The 14,806-nt window shown below is 46.0% G+C and overlaps 1 protein-coding gene across 4 annotated transcripts in view; it reads left to right on the forward strand.

Annotated features, from left to right (window-relative positions):
* The window catches only part of cdk14 (cyclin dependent kinase 14), a 599,160-nt gene that overhangs the window by 114,416 nt on the left and 469,938 nt on the right, over window positions 1–14,806 (forward strand). The window contains exon 1 of one of the 4 annotated variants that reach the window (XM_059972266.1): window positions 546–649. The exons of 1 other annotated variant lie outside the window; for it this stretch is intronic. The gene's annotated coding sequence lies outside the window, so the exon portion shown is untranslated. Of the gene's footprint in view, window positions 1–545; window positions 650–1,277; window positions 1,298–1,346; window positions 1,449–14,806 lie in introns of those variants that run through there. 2 more of the 4 variants (XM_059972267.1, XM_059972265.1) reach the window with 2 other exon arrangements.

Here is a 14,806-nt window from a genome sequence, read left to right on the forward strand (position 1 = left end):
TGATTGCTCTGTAGATTAGTGTCTTCTATCGCTTCATTCACACACACTCCACATTACAACAAACCACTGGAATGTCAACTATGTACCGAATGCTCATTAGCTGAGATGTTTACTGTGAATTGTTGAAATGTGGTTTTCATCAGCTAAAGGAAAAATAAACATTCCTTAAAGCAACATTATACAAGCTTCAGTGATGGTAAAATTTGCCTTGTAATATTTAGGCAGCCTCGCAAAAGATGAGTTTTTAAAATGGGGCTCTTTTAGTGAGGAGAAACTTGCACTGTTCAGCAGATTTTAGCTGAACAGGGGGATGGCAGAAGCAAAAATGTTTCATATAGCTTTTGGCAACGTTTTGAAGGAAACGATTCAAGTATGAGTGATTTTTACAGAGGTGTTTTCAGGGATGACTAATGGTGTTGCTTCTGATAGGAGCTTCCACCTCACTAGTTCCTAAGCTCTAACTTTCAATACGTTCCTTTCTGCAAGCGAAATGTTCAAGTTGAATTTCTCCGTGCTTCAGCGAACATACTGTGGGCTCAGATGAACAAACCATCCTCGTGCGGCTGTAGACCACAATATATCCCGACCATTAAGCGCTCGCTGCGGCTGAAGCCGAAGCCAGTGTCTGAAACGCTTTTCTTTTGAGAATGTAAGCAGTGTTTCTGACCCCATGCTATTCACGTGTCAGCTTTGCTTGTAGCTTTCCGGAAAGCGGATGTCCATTTCACTGCGAGGGGCGTGTTCTGCTTTATTCTGCGGCAGTTATTTCCCACATTCTTACACGATTACTGTAAACTGTTTGACGCTGCGCTGCAAATTGAGTTCTAATTGAATTCTGTAAATGAATGAACGCGGTACAGTGACTGTCAAGACAAAATCCGCACGGTTACTTCTGGCTGCAATCATGCTGCAGAGCTAGACTCTGCTTCCCCGCACTACACAGACCAGTTCATCCCCGCGCCGGGTTGGTTTTCTTCATAATAGAGTTTCAAAGGATTATATTGTTTTTAAAGTCGTGTATTTCTTCTGCAATACATTTTGTATCGACTGCGCTACTTCATTGTACATGAAGGTGCGCTGTGTCTGCATCGACTTTAACGGGGATGTTTAGTTCCCTCTTTTATTCCCCCCCCCCGCCCCTTTCAAAGGTAGTACAACCTGCACTAGCAAGCTGAAATGGTCCAGGAGATATTTCGAGTTCATTTATTGAACATGATTGGTCTGTTAAGGATCCAGCAGAATTCCTAGATGTTGGAGTGTTTGTGAAAGAACCCTGCAAAGTATCTAGGACGAAAAGGTAAGGCAGATGGCGGTTTACAATGTGAAACATGACTGTAATGGAACAGCTTGAATCAGCATTCCCTGCCTAGTGCAACACCTGGGAATGCTGTGATGTTGATGCAGCTCATGCCTCTGCCTCTGAAGTGGTTATTGATACCCTATTAGAGGTAAAAAATATTGCATGTTTTGATATATGACAGTGCTGGAGATGAAAGTGATATCCTATATTAATGGTTAAATTTTTAAAAAAATGTCATAGCATCTGTTTTGCAAGAATATACTTTGTTTTTGGATTGTTTATTCTCAAGAATCTCTTGTTGATAATACTGTTTGAGACTGCATTGCAAAAAAAAAGTCAGCTAAATCTACACTGCGTTAAAGTGGCCAAGTAAATAAGGTTCACTTTCCTGTATCGATGAGATGAATACTCTGCATATACATTAGTAATCAGCATGAAGTTTGGTCTGCAACTCATCATTGCCATCTGAATTAACTACAATTTGCTGCGAAGATTTGAAATGACAGAAGCGGTCACTGGAGAGTGTTGCTACTGTTGAAGCAGAATTAAATATGTTATGGCTGACTTCTGGATGATTGCTCAGCAAGTTGAAGTAACGTTGCATCATTTTTATCCAATTAAAATCATATCTCTCAGTTTTGATGCAATGTGTAGTGGTTACAGGTTGCTCCTAAATAGTTAACTTCACATTACATTAAGGCGATCAAAAATGTAAAATACGCCAATATTGTATGTGCCACTGTCCGACCGAGTTTCAAGTTACTGACCCAAAGTAAGAGCCCATGGTATTACGGGAAAGATGACAACATGGACAGAGATTAGCTGACCGCAGAAGGCAAAGAGTGGGAATAAGGGAGGCCATTTCTGATTGGCTGTCGGTGACTAGCAGTGTTCCACAGGGGTTGATGTTGGGCCTGCGACTTTTGATGTTATATGTTAATGATCTGGATGACAGAATTGATGGCTCGTGCCCGAGTTTGCAGATGACACAGAGACGGGTGGAGTGAAAGGTAGTGTTGAGGAAGCAGAGGGACTTAGACAGATTAAGAGAATGGGCAAAGAAGTGGCAGATGGAATAGAGGTATTGGGAAGTATATGGTCATGCAGTTTGGTAGAAGGAATACAGGCATGTTTTCTAAATGAGAAGTGAGTTCACAAGTCAGAGGTGCAAAGGGATTTGGGAGTGCTTAGTGTAGGATTTCCTATAGGTTAAATTGCTGGTTGACTCAGTGGTAAAGAAGGCAAATGCAATGTTAGTGTTCATTTCAGGGAATTAGATATGCAAAAGCAAGGACCTAATGCTGAGTCTTTAGAAGGCATTGGCCATGCCACACTTAGAGTATTGTGAGCAGTTTTGGGCCCCATAGCTAAGAAAGGATGTGCTGGTATTTGCAAGGGTCCAAGGAGATTTACCAGAATGATGACTGAATGAAGGGTTCATATACGAAGAAGAAATCATAAACACGAGAAATTCTGCAGGTGCTGGAAATCAGGGCAATATATACAAAATGCTGGAGGAACTCGGCAGGTCAGGCAGCATCTATGGAAATGAATATACAATTGCTGTTTTGGATCGAGACCTTTCTTCAGGACTGAGAGGGAAGGGAGAAGAGGGAGGCTTGCAGGAAGGTGGTAGGTGAAGCTGGGTGGGTAGGAAAGGTCAAGGGCTGGAGAAGAAAGAATCTGATAGGAAAGTAGAGTGGACCACAGGAGAGGGAGGAGGTGACCCAGGGGACAGCTCTGGACACCAAGTCATTGAGTATATTCAAAGTGGAAGGAAGTTGATAAGTTCTTGATAAGTAAGGTTGTGAAGGGTTACAGGGAGAAGGAGAATAATAAATCAGCCATGATCAGATTTCAGAATTATTTGATGGGCCGAATACCAAGTTATTTTCCGATGTCTTATAGTTTTATAATTAACTCTCATGGAGCAAGACCCACACAGCATTCCAATGTGAACTGATAAATGCTAAAGGCATTATATATTGTATGAAAGTGAGTGTTCTTTTTAGAACTGTGTGTACCTAAAGGCATAATGCTAAGAATTGTGCACACAAGTGCCAGCCAATAACAAAATCTAATGCAAAAATGGCTAACAAATTTTCATTAAAATGTAGAACAAATGCTGTTTGCCCTAGCAAGCCTGCACTGACCATAATTCCAGTCTAACTGAGCCCATTTGCCTGAATACCTCTTTACTTTGACTATTGTGTCTGTTTCTAACTTACCACTCTGTTGCTCACCTCTGCCTGAGTCTTTCCCCTTCTCATTTTATACCACTGCTTTCTGGTGGGAGAGACAACACCTGCCGGAAGTAAATTCCTTGTGTGTGTACAGGTACTTGGCGATTAAAGTCTGATTCTGATTCTGATTCTATGTCTCATAATTTTATACATTTCCACAAGTTCATCCCTCCAGCTTCCGATGCACCGAACAGTCAAAGTTTGTCCAACCTTTTTTAATAGCTAATTCTGGTAACCTGTCGGTGAACCTCTCCAAAACCTCCACATCAGTGATCCAAACTGCACACAATGTTCCAAATGTGGCCCAACTGAATTTTTTTTTAATATAGAGCTGCAAAGTGACTTCTGAACTTTGGTATTCAATGCAATTCTATTGTTATTGCTTGCCCACTTTACCCCTTCCTCTCCCCCTCTCCCTGATCAATTGGTGGCCCAGTGCTGGGGTTGGCAGCTCAAAGCACTGAAGACCTGGTTGGTCTGGAGTTCCCACATTCTATCTGTAACCACATAGGGTTCCTCCCTCATTCCAAAGACTTGTGTTTTAATGGGTTAATTGGGCACCGTATACAGTACTTTGTGTTTAAGTGAGTGGTAGAGTCTGAGTGGGAAGTTGGTGGGAATGTTGGGAGAATAAAAAGGTGGGATTTCTGTAGGATTACTAATGGATGGTTGAAGGGCCTGTTCTGCACTGCATGACTCTGATGTCACTGATTTCCAAAATTGACCAAAGCATAACTGGACCACCCACCTTAATACTGTAGTTGTAAAACCTGGTGAGAATCTGGACATACTAATCCGTTACTTTCAAGAAAAAAAATCATCTGTTTTCAACTTGCCTTGATGTGATGGTAAACTATCCAACTAAATAGAGGTGTTGCATTGTTGAAAAATGTGTTAGGATGTGCCATGGAATTCTGTGGTTGACTGGGGTCTGGTTCATCTTAGTTCTTCCAGTGCAATATAGAAATCTACCTTCCTGTGGTGAACTACATATACCTGTCTGGACATGCCCCCTGCTGACTGCTCCTGTGGCTCCTCCCACAGACCCCGGTATAAAGGCGATCAAGGCCTGAGCCCGGCCTCTCAGTCTCCAGGATGTAGTATGGTGGTCACTCACTGCTTGTTCCTTCTTCCAGTTGATAAAAGCCGATATCTCGCCTTTACGTCTCAGAGTGAGTTATTGATGGTGCATCTCTTCCCAAGGGGATTGACGAGATACAGGGCCACAGGTAGCCTACTGCACTGACAAGAATGGCATTGATACTTACTGAGTGAAGCCCCATCCCAGCCTTGCCAGCTGTCAAACCTGCTGTTTAAATTGAATCTGCACTCTATCAATTAATCATAATTGCCTGTCCAAAATTAAAAATGTTAAATGAATTTAAATGGTTTAAAAATAATTAAAGTATACACACACACACACACACACACACATTTTCCCTCTGACTTTGTTGGACTAGTTATCTTGGTGTGCGTTCAGCAGGCAAAATTCCAAGCCTAGGTGTGCAGAAGTCCTTCCGTAGGTGCTCTGCCAACAGATGGCATGATGCACTGCAGCCTCTGCTCTCAAATTGCCCAGGTATTAGCATATCTGCTGGCAGATTCTTTGTGGCCCTGAGTGGAAGATATGTTCTATAATGTGCAGAGCTTCAACACCATGTATTTTTCTCTGAGTATTTTAGATAATTCTAAACACAATTGTAGGAAATCTATGCAGTTAGCCTTGTATGTAAATCAAATTTTGTGGTAGTTTGATGTACCACAGAATGTTTATTTATCTATCTATTTATTTATTTAATTAGAGGTAGGGCACAGTAACACGCCCTTCTGGACCAGTTATGTGTGACCAATTAACCTACTGACTGGTACATCTTTGGACTATGGGAGGAAACCGGCGGGCTGGAGGAAACCCACATGGCCACAGGGAGAATGTACAAACTTCTTAAAGGGCTAATGTGCTGACTGCTCTGTGATTAGTTTTAGGGTTTCTTTTTCCATAATATCGAGCTCCTACTGATATCAATGTTTCAAATTGTTCAGCTATTAAGGGAACTAGAGTTAAACTGGGAATTATTAAGTAAAATTTCTGATGCCAGATTTCAAGTGAACAGTCATTTAAAAATTAGCGAAGTCTACTACAGAAGCCTTTTCAAATTTATTGAAACTGAAGTATCACCTGAATGTTTAGATAACTATGACAACTTGTGTATTAAGAATTTTTAAGTTTGTTGGGTAAATTTGTGGGTGTTGATCTAAGACGCTGACTGCTACCTGAATGCAATTCATAAGTTAACATTTTGAATGATGTCCACTTTTGCTCTTGATACCTGTGAAATATGATGAGGAGGTCATTTGACAAAACACAAATTAATTTGGAAAAGATACTGCAACACACACTAAATGCCAGAGGAACTCAGCAGGCCAGGCAGCATCTGTGGGAAAAAAAGTACAGTTGAAGTTTTGGGCCGAGACCCTTCGGCAGGACCAGAGAAAAAAGATGAGGAGTAGATTGAAAAGGTGGGGGAGGGGAGAGAGAAATACTAGGTGAAACCAGGAGGGGGACGGATGAAGTAAAGAACTGGGAAGTTGATTGGTGAAAGTGATAACAGGGCTGGAGAAGGGTGAGTCTGATGGGAGAGAACACAAGGATATGGATGAAAGAAAAGGGGGGAGGAGCACCAGAGGGAGGCGATGAGTGGGTAAGAAAATAAGGTGAGAGAGGAAAAAGGGGATACAGAAAGGTGAAGGAGATGCAGAGGGGGCATTACCGGAAGTTTGAGAAAGCGATGTTCATACCATCAGGTTGGAGGCTACCCAGACAGAATATAAGGTGTTGTTTGTCCAATTTGAGTGTGGCTTCATCGCGACAGTAGAGGAGGCCATCGACTGACATATCAACACTTTATTCCATCTGGGAGTTTCCATTTCTTGAATGTCTGGTAATGTCTCACCCCACCCCCCCCCAACTTCACCATTCCCCATCCCCTTTCCCCTCTCTCACCATATCTCCTTGCCTGCCCATTGCCTTCCTTTGATACTCCTCCCCCCTCTTCTTTCTTCCATGGCCTTCTGCACTGCCCTATCAGACTCTCCCTTCTCCAGCCCTGTATCTCTTTCACCAAATTCCCAGCTCTTTACTCAATCTCTCCCCTTCCTGGTTTCACCTATCACCTTGTGTTCCTCTCTCCCATCCCTCCACCTTTTAGATCTACTCCTCATCTTTTTTTCTCCAGTCCTGACGAAGGGTCTCGGCCCGAAACGTTGACAGCACTTCTCCCTATAGATGCTGCCTGGCCTGCTGCGATCCACCAGGATTTTGTGTGTGTTGCTTGAATTTCCAGGATCTGCAGATTTCCTGGTATCTGCAGATTTTCTCTTGTTTGTGATTAGAAAAGATGCTACCCATTTGTATGACATTAGTTTTCATCACAGATTATGGGCAAGTGCGATATGCAAATGAAACTTAGTTGTTTTAACTTTGTGCCACCCAGCTGAAAATGTTAACTTTTTTGTTTCCATATAACCATATAACAATTACAGCACAGAAACAGACCATCGTGGGCCTTCTAGTCCGTGCCGATGCTTACACCCACTGACCCGCACTCAGTCCATAACCCTCCATTCCTTTCTTGTCCATATACCTATCCAATTTTACTTTAAATGACAATACTGAACCTGCCTCTACCACTTCTACTGGAAGCTCATTCCACACAGCTACCACTCACTGAGTAAAGAAATACCTCCTTGTGTTACCCTTAAACTTTTGCCTCCTAACTCTCAAATCATGTCCTCTTATTTGAATCTCCCCTACTCTCAATGGAAAAAGCCTATCCACATCAACTCGATCTATCCCCCTCATTATTTTAAATACCTCTATCAAGACCCCCCCTCAACCTTCTATGCTCCAAAGAATAAAGACCTAACTTGTTCAGCCTTTCCCTGTAACTTAGGTGCTGAAACCCAGGTAACATTCTAGTAAATTTTCTCTGAACTCTCTCTATTTTGTTGATATCTTTTCTATAATTCGGTGACCAGAACTGTACACAATACTCCAAATTCAGCCTCACCAATGCCTTGTACAATTTTAACATTACATCCCAACACCTATACTCAATGCTCTGATTTATAAAGGCCAGCATACCAAAAGCTTTCTTCACCACCCTATCCACATGAGATTCCACCTTCAGGGAATGATGCACCATTATTCCTAGATCACTGTGTTCTACTGCATTCTTCAATGCCCTACCATTTATGATGTATGTCCTGTTTGGATTATTCCTACCAAAATGTAGCACCTCACATTTATCAGCATTAAACTCCATCTGCCATTGTTCAGCCCACTCTTCTAACTGGCCTAAATCTCTCTGCAAGCTTTGAAAACCTACTTCATTATCCACAATGCCACCTATCTTAGTATCATCTGCAAGTTTGCAATTTTTGATATGTTTGTGACAAAGCATAATAGCTGGAGAAAGCCATATGACCCTTTGGACTTTGCATTACCATATTGTAAGACCATGATCTTTAGCCTCCGTTCCGCTCCATAACGTTTAATTCACCTGCAATCCAAAAATTTGCTTACCTCATCAATGGCTATACCTAATGGCCCAGCATACACAACTCTAGTGCAGAGAATTTTAAAGATCTGTAAACAAACAAAACAAAAAGTAATATCCCACAAGTTTTTGTATCATAGGCAAACTCGGACAACACAGTTCCTGTATTGCCCTAACGATAATATAAGGAATAATTAAAACCCCTGTGCAGGTACTTGGGAGATGCAATTCATGTAATAATCTATTGTTGCAAAGCTGCCTACAAAAGACTCTGGAAGTCTTTACTGTGAAATTCATCGTCTTCTTCCTATTACTTCTACTTGAAAACCAAGATCAATTTGTTTCAATTTCTCTAGTTTTAATTATTTATATAAATAAATATCAAACTGTTGCGGAATCATTGAGTGTGTGCTTCTGCACCTCAGCCACGTTCCCACTTTGAACCTCTGCTGTTTGTGTGCTGCTATTAACAAATGCACAAAGTAAAGAAGAGAGCTGCAGGATTTTGATCTGCTGAGAAGGATGAAACAGTTTGGTGGTTTCTTGTTGGAAATTGTCATTGTTTAGCACATGCTTCACAAGTAACATTTGTGCTACACCTGAAGGTTATGTTGCGAAGGACTGTTGCATTATCTGAGGAGCTGCCTGCCCTTGGAGCTGCCTATTGTGTCTTATCAGCAAACTCCTACATTTATCCTTAGGAAGAAGGAGTTAAACCAAATGGCTTCTAATTCCTTGGCAACACACACAAGCTGCTGGAGGAACTCAGCAGGCCAGACAGCATGTATGGAAAAAAAGTACAGTTGATGTTTCGGCCTGAAACTTCAACCAAAGGGTTTTGGTCTGAAACATTGACCATTCTTTTTTCCGTAGTTGCTGCCTGGCCTGCTGTGATCCTCCAGCATTTTGTATGTTGCTCGGATTTCCAGCATCTGCAGATTTTCTCTTGTTTGTGGCCTAATTTCTTGGTTTTTCTTTGACCATTTTAAAAGTTAAAATTCTAGATTTGAGGTAGCTCATAGCCAGAGCTTCATCTCAACCTTCAAAACTCAATGGGAGTTATTATTTGCTCAAGATTTTCCAATATTTGTTGCTTTTAGAATTCTTTTTGATATCTTTACTGAATGTGAATTAATTATCCAACAACTTCCCCAGATTGTGGCAGTGTTATCTTTTGTGTCAACAGTACCGTCAGATTTGTGTAATTATTTCTATTTACATAATTTCTTCAGTTTTTGAAAGGCTATGTTAAATTCAACCAACCCTTTCTGATGCAGTAAAAACCTTGTGATTTTGATGTCCAACTAGTTTCCTAATATCTTTTGTAGCTTTTTATTATCTTTTAAACTTTTGCTGTTCAGTTTTAGTTTCTTATCCATGTGGCTGGTTTACTTGCTTTATTTGCCTATTTATGGCATATTCTTTCCTGGTAATAAGCTAAAATCTTGTTTTTGACATGATCTATCCAAGGCAAACCAGTTAAAACCTTTTCAGTTTCTATTTCATTCTGCTGCTGTCAGCCGTACTGACATTGTACTGGTGAATTCAGTAGCATATTCCCTCCCTAGTAATGTATGTTAGATTGTTAATAAAGTCCAGTTGATTAGTCCTGTTCACGTGTTTTAAAAAAATGACGGCCGATGTATATAAAGAAAATTACTGACGAGTTCTCTGCTTTTCTCAATCCGTCTACAAATATGCTATAAAGTACCTGGCATCTTTGCAGTGTGGGCTGAAGCCTTGAAGGTGCAGTACGGTTTGGTGTGATGTGTATGGGCTGAATTGAGGTGGTGGGGCCTGGCCGAAGAACGGGAACGAGCCAGTGTTTGGCCGTTGCTGGAATGGATTTGGAGGCGATTTGAAGTGGCAGATCTGAGGCAAGCCAAGCTGACTGGGCTTGGGCCCGAGAGCAAGGAACAAACCGATTCTTAACCGCTGTAAGAGCTGTGGTGAACTATGTGCCTGTCTGGACACGCCCCCCTGCTGACTGCTCCTGTGGCTCCTCCCACAGGCCCCTGTATAAAGGCGATCTGAGGCCTGACGCTCGGCCTCAGTCTCCAGGACATAGTATGATGGACACTCACTCCTGGTTCCTTCTTCCAGTCAATAAAAGCCGATATCTTGCCTTACGTCTCAGTGTGAGTTATTGATGGTGCATCAATTTTATTGACTGGAAGTTTTAAAACATGGAAACCATTTTGCGTCTGGAAAGGTTGGATTTGGACCCTCAAGACCCTGATGCAGCTCTCGCTTTTGAATACTGGCTTGCATGCTTCCAATCGTACTTGGAGGAGGTTCGTGCAACTGAACCCGCCGTTATGCACAGAATCCTACTCTCGAGGGTCACCCCCAAAGTTTACTCCATTATCCGGGACCTGCCGACCTACGAAGGGGCACTGGACGCCCTCAAAAGACGGTACCTGCGGCCGGTGAACACCGTCTACGCAAGACATCGTTTAGCTACCCGGCAACAGCGGCCTGGCGAATCGTGCGCTGAGTTTCTCCGAGCACTACAGACACTCGTCCGACCTTGTGACTGCAAGACGCTCACGGCAGAACAGCATGCGGAGCTGCTGGTGCGAGACGCCTTTGTGACGGGACTGAGGTCAGTGTACATGCGCCAGCGGCTGCTGGAAAACTCAGACCTTACCTTAAGCTCGGCGATAGAGATGGCCAAGGCTCTAGAAGCTGCTTTGCATAATGCTGACGCTGTCCAGTCGCGCGATTCCCCGCCGGTTCCGTGGACACCTCAGACCCCGCCACCGCCGGCTCCCGGGAGCGAATTCGCCAACGCCGCTGCCAGTCGCGATTCCATGAGCTCCCCGACCCTGACCACGGCTGTGGCCCGTCAGAAGCCCGTGCTTTGTTATTTCTGCGGCCATAAAAAACACTCTCGAAAACGCTGTCCAGCGCGAGAAGCGACCTGCTCCAGCTGCGGAAAGCGGGGCCATTTCGCCACAGTCTGTAAGTCTCAACCTCGAACGGAGTGCAGCGCTGCGGGTGAAACGTGGGGGCCGCCATCTTGCATGCCCGGATGTGGGCGGCCATCTTTGTCGACGTCAGCACGCCCCGCCCCCGGCCCTCCGATGCTTACCGGGTACCCCGACGGCGATTCAACTCTGGCCACCGTAACCCTCGATCAAAGCGCCCCACACCAGCTTGCAAGATCCATGATGGACATCCGGGTGGAGTGGCACAGGACTAGATGCCTGTTTGACACGGGCAGCACTGGGAGTTTTATTCACCCGGACACAGTGCAACGCTGCGGACTCGCAACGCGGCCGGTAAGTTGGAGGTTCCATTTGGCTTCTGGGTCGCAGTCCGCAGACATCCGTGTGGGTTGTGTAGTGACATTGGTGGTGCAAGGCACAGAGTATCGGAACTTTGCGCTACTGGTCATGCCTAATCTGTGCGCACCTGTGCTATTGGGGCTGGACTTCCAGAGCCATCTCGAAAGTGTGACTATGGTATATGACGGGCCCCTCCCACCACTCACTGTCAGGAATCCTCAGTTTTGTGGGACTTCTTCACATACCCCGCTACTGACCACACACACACACACGGGCACACACATCCCATCCAGAACCAGGCCGACAGCTGCGCTACCGACACCACTTGCATCCTCTCCACTCTCAAGGTCCCTCCCCCACCGCTGTTTGCCAACCTGACCCCTGACTGTAAGCCTGTGGCAACTAAAAGCAGGAGGTACAGCGTGGGGGACAGGGCCTTCATTCAGTCGGAGGTGCAGCGGCTGCTCAGGGAGGGGATCATTGAGCCAAGCTCAAGCCCTTGGAGGGCCCAGGTGGTTGTTGTTCTGACTGGGCAGAAAAATAGGATGGTGGTGGACTATAGTCAAACCATCAATAGGTTTACGCAGCTTGACGCGTACCCCCTACCCCGCATCGCAGATATGGTCAACCAGATTGCTCAGTACAAGGTGTACTCGACAATAGATCTGAAATCCGCTTATCACCAGCTCCCCATCTGCCCAGAGGACCGCCCCTACACCGCCTTCGAGGCAGGCGGCAGGCTCTATCACTTCCTGCGCGTCCCTTTCGGTGTCACGAATGGTGTCTCTGTCTTCCAGAGGGAAATGGACCGGATGGTGGACCAGTACCAACTGCAGGCCACATTTCCCTATCTGGATAACATCACCATCTGTGGTCACGACAGGCCAGATCACGACGCCAACCTCCAACGATTTCTCCAAGTGGCCGCAGCTCTGAACCTTACTTATAACAGGGACAAGTGTGTGTTTGGAACCACCCGACTCGCTATCCTTGGGTATGTCGTGGAAAACAGGGTTATTGGCCCTGATCCCGAACGTATGCGCCCCCTGTTAGAACTCCCTCTTCCCACCACTCTCAAGGCCCTCAGACGGTGCCTGGGTTTTTTTTCCTATTACGCCCAATGGGTCCCCCATTACGCAGACAAGGCACGCCCCCTGGTCAAGTCTACCTCGTTTCCCCTCTCGGCTGAGGCCCGCGCGGCCTTCAGCTGCATTAAAGAGGACATTGCCAAAGCTACGATGCATGCCGTGGACGAGATCGCTCCCTTCCAAGTGGAGTGTGATGCCTCCGATTTTGCTCTGGCTGCTACCCTCAATCAGGAAGGCAGACCAGTAGCATTCTTTTCTCGCACCCTCCAAGGCTCCGAAATTCGGCACTCCGCGGTGGAGAAAGAAGCCCAGGCCATAGTGGAGGCTGTTAGGCACTGGAGGCACTATCTTGCTGGCAAAAGGTTCACCTTGCTGACCGACCAGCGCTCAGTTGCGTTCATGTTCAGCAACCAACAGCGGGGCAAAATCAAAAATGATAAGATTTTGCGGTGGAGAATAGAACTCTCCACCTACACCTATGATATCCTGTACCGGCCTGGCAGACTCAATGAGCCCCCTGATGCCCTATCCCGGGGAACATGTGCTAGCACACAGCTCGACCAGCTGTACACCCTTCATGCACAACTTTGCCATCCGGGGGTCACCCGATTTTACCATTTTGTGAAAGCTGGGAACCTGCCATACTCCCTGGAGGACATCAGGACGATGACCAGGGACTGCCAAATTTGCGCTGAGTGCAAACCGCACTTCTACCGTCCTGACACGGCACAACTTGTCAAGGCCACCCGCCCTTTTGAACGACTGAGTGTTGACTTTAAGGGCCCCCTTCCCTCCACTGACCGCAATGTCTATTTTCTCAGTGTTATCAATGAGTACTCACGGTTCCCCTTTGCCATCCCCTGCCCCGACACCACTGCCACGTCCGTCATAAAAGCCCTGCGCCAGCTCTTCACTCTGTTCGGGTATCCCTGCTATATCCACAGCGATAGAGGATCCTCCTTTATGAGTGAGGAGCTGCGCCAGTACTTGCTAGCTAGGGGCATTGCTACCAGTCGGACCACGAGTTATAATCCCCGGGGTAATAGCCAGGTGGAGCGGGAGAATACCACAGTGTGGAAGGCCACACTTTTAGCCCTTAAGTCAAAAGGGTTGCCGGTCTCTCGATGGCAGGAGGTCCTCCCTGAGGCACTGCACTCTATCCGCTCTCTGTTATGTACGTCCACCAATGCCACCCCTCATGAACGCCTATTCTCTTTTCCCAGGAAGTCTGTCACTGGGACCACCCTACCAGTTTGGCTGGCGTCCCCGGGGCCAGTGCTGCTCCGGAAACATGTGAGGAGCAATAAATACTCCCCGCTGGCAGAGAGGGTTCACCTTCTACATGCGAACCCCCAGTATGCTTACGTGGTCTTACCTGATGGGCGGGAGGACACGGTCTCCATCCGCGACCTGGCACCCGCAGGTGCAGCAGACCACTACCCTGAAGGCTCTCCGGTAACTATGAACCCTGCACCAGAGGTGACACCGTACTCACCAGGCCCTACACAGACTCCTCACGACACTTGTATACCGGGCGTTTCGTACGCATTTATACCAGGCGCCTCGCACATGCATGAGGGATCACCGGCGCCTAGTGGGCAGGAACAAGCGCAACCTCCGTCCCCTGTGCAATCACCAATGTCGCCGGCATCCATGCGATCACAGCTGGTGCTACGTAGATCGCAGCGTCAGATTCGACCGCCTGATAGACTTGACTTGTAAGAAACTTCGCCACATGGGGACTCTTTCAAAACAAAGGGGGGGTGAATGTGGTGAACTATGTGCCTGTCTGGACACGCCCCCTTGCTGACTGCTCCTATGGCTCCTCCCACAGGCCCCTGCATAAAGGCGATCTGAGGCCTGACGCTCGGCCTCAGTCTCCAGGACATAGTATGATGGACACTCACTCCTGGTTCCTTCTTCCAGTCAATAAAAGCCGATATCTCGCCTTACGTCTCAGTGTGAGTTATTGATGGTGCATCAAGAGCCAGGCCAGATTGCAAAGGTTGGGTGTGGGACAAATTTAGGTGGTGAATCCCTGGTGCAAGAGCGTATCGAAGCAGCAGGGCTCAGGTCTTGAGAGTGAGGAATTACCCAAAGTTTGGCTGATTTAAGCACTGGGCCAGATTGAAAAGGTCGCGGTATTGGGGCCAGCGGTGAGGGACGGGCCGGTGTTCAGCTCACTGCTTGCAAGGTTTACTCTTCTCTGTGCTGAACTGAGGCTGTGGCCTGCAATTAACAGGCCTCTAGGTCGGCTGTGATTGAATTCATGGCTGTGGACTCACTTTTGTGAACTTCAGCTCTGAATATTATTTGCTTACTTTCATAG

This window comes from Hypanus sabinus, chromosome 6, assembly GCF_030144855.1.
Source record: "Hypanus sabinus isolate sHypSab1 chromosome 6, sHypSab1.hap1, whole genome shotgun sequence".
In the NCBI taxonomy this organism is placed as follows: Eukaryota; Metazoa; Chordata; class Chondrichthyes; order Myliobatiformes; family Dasyatidae; genus Hypanus; species Hypanus sabinus.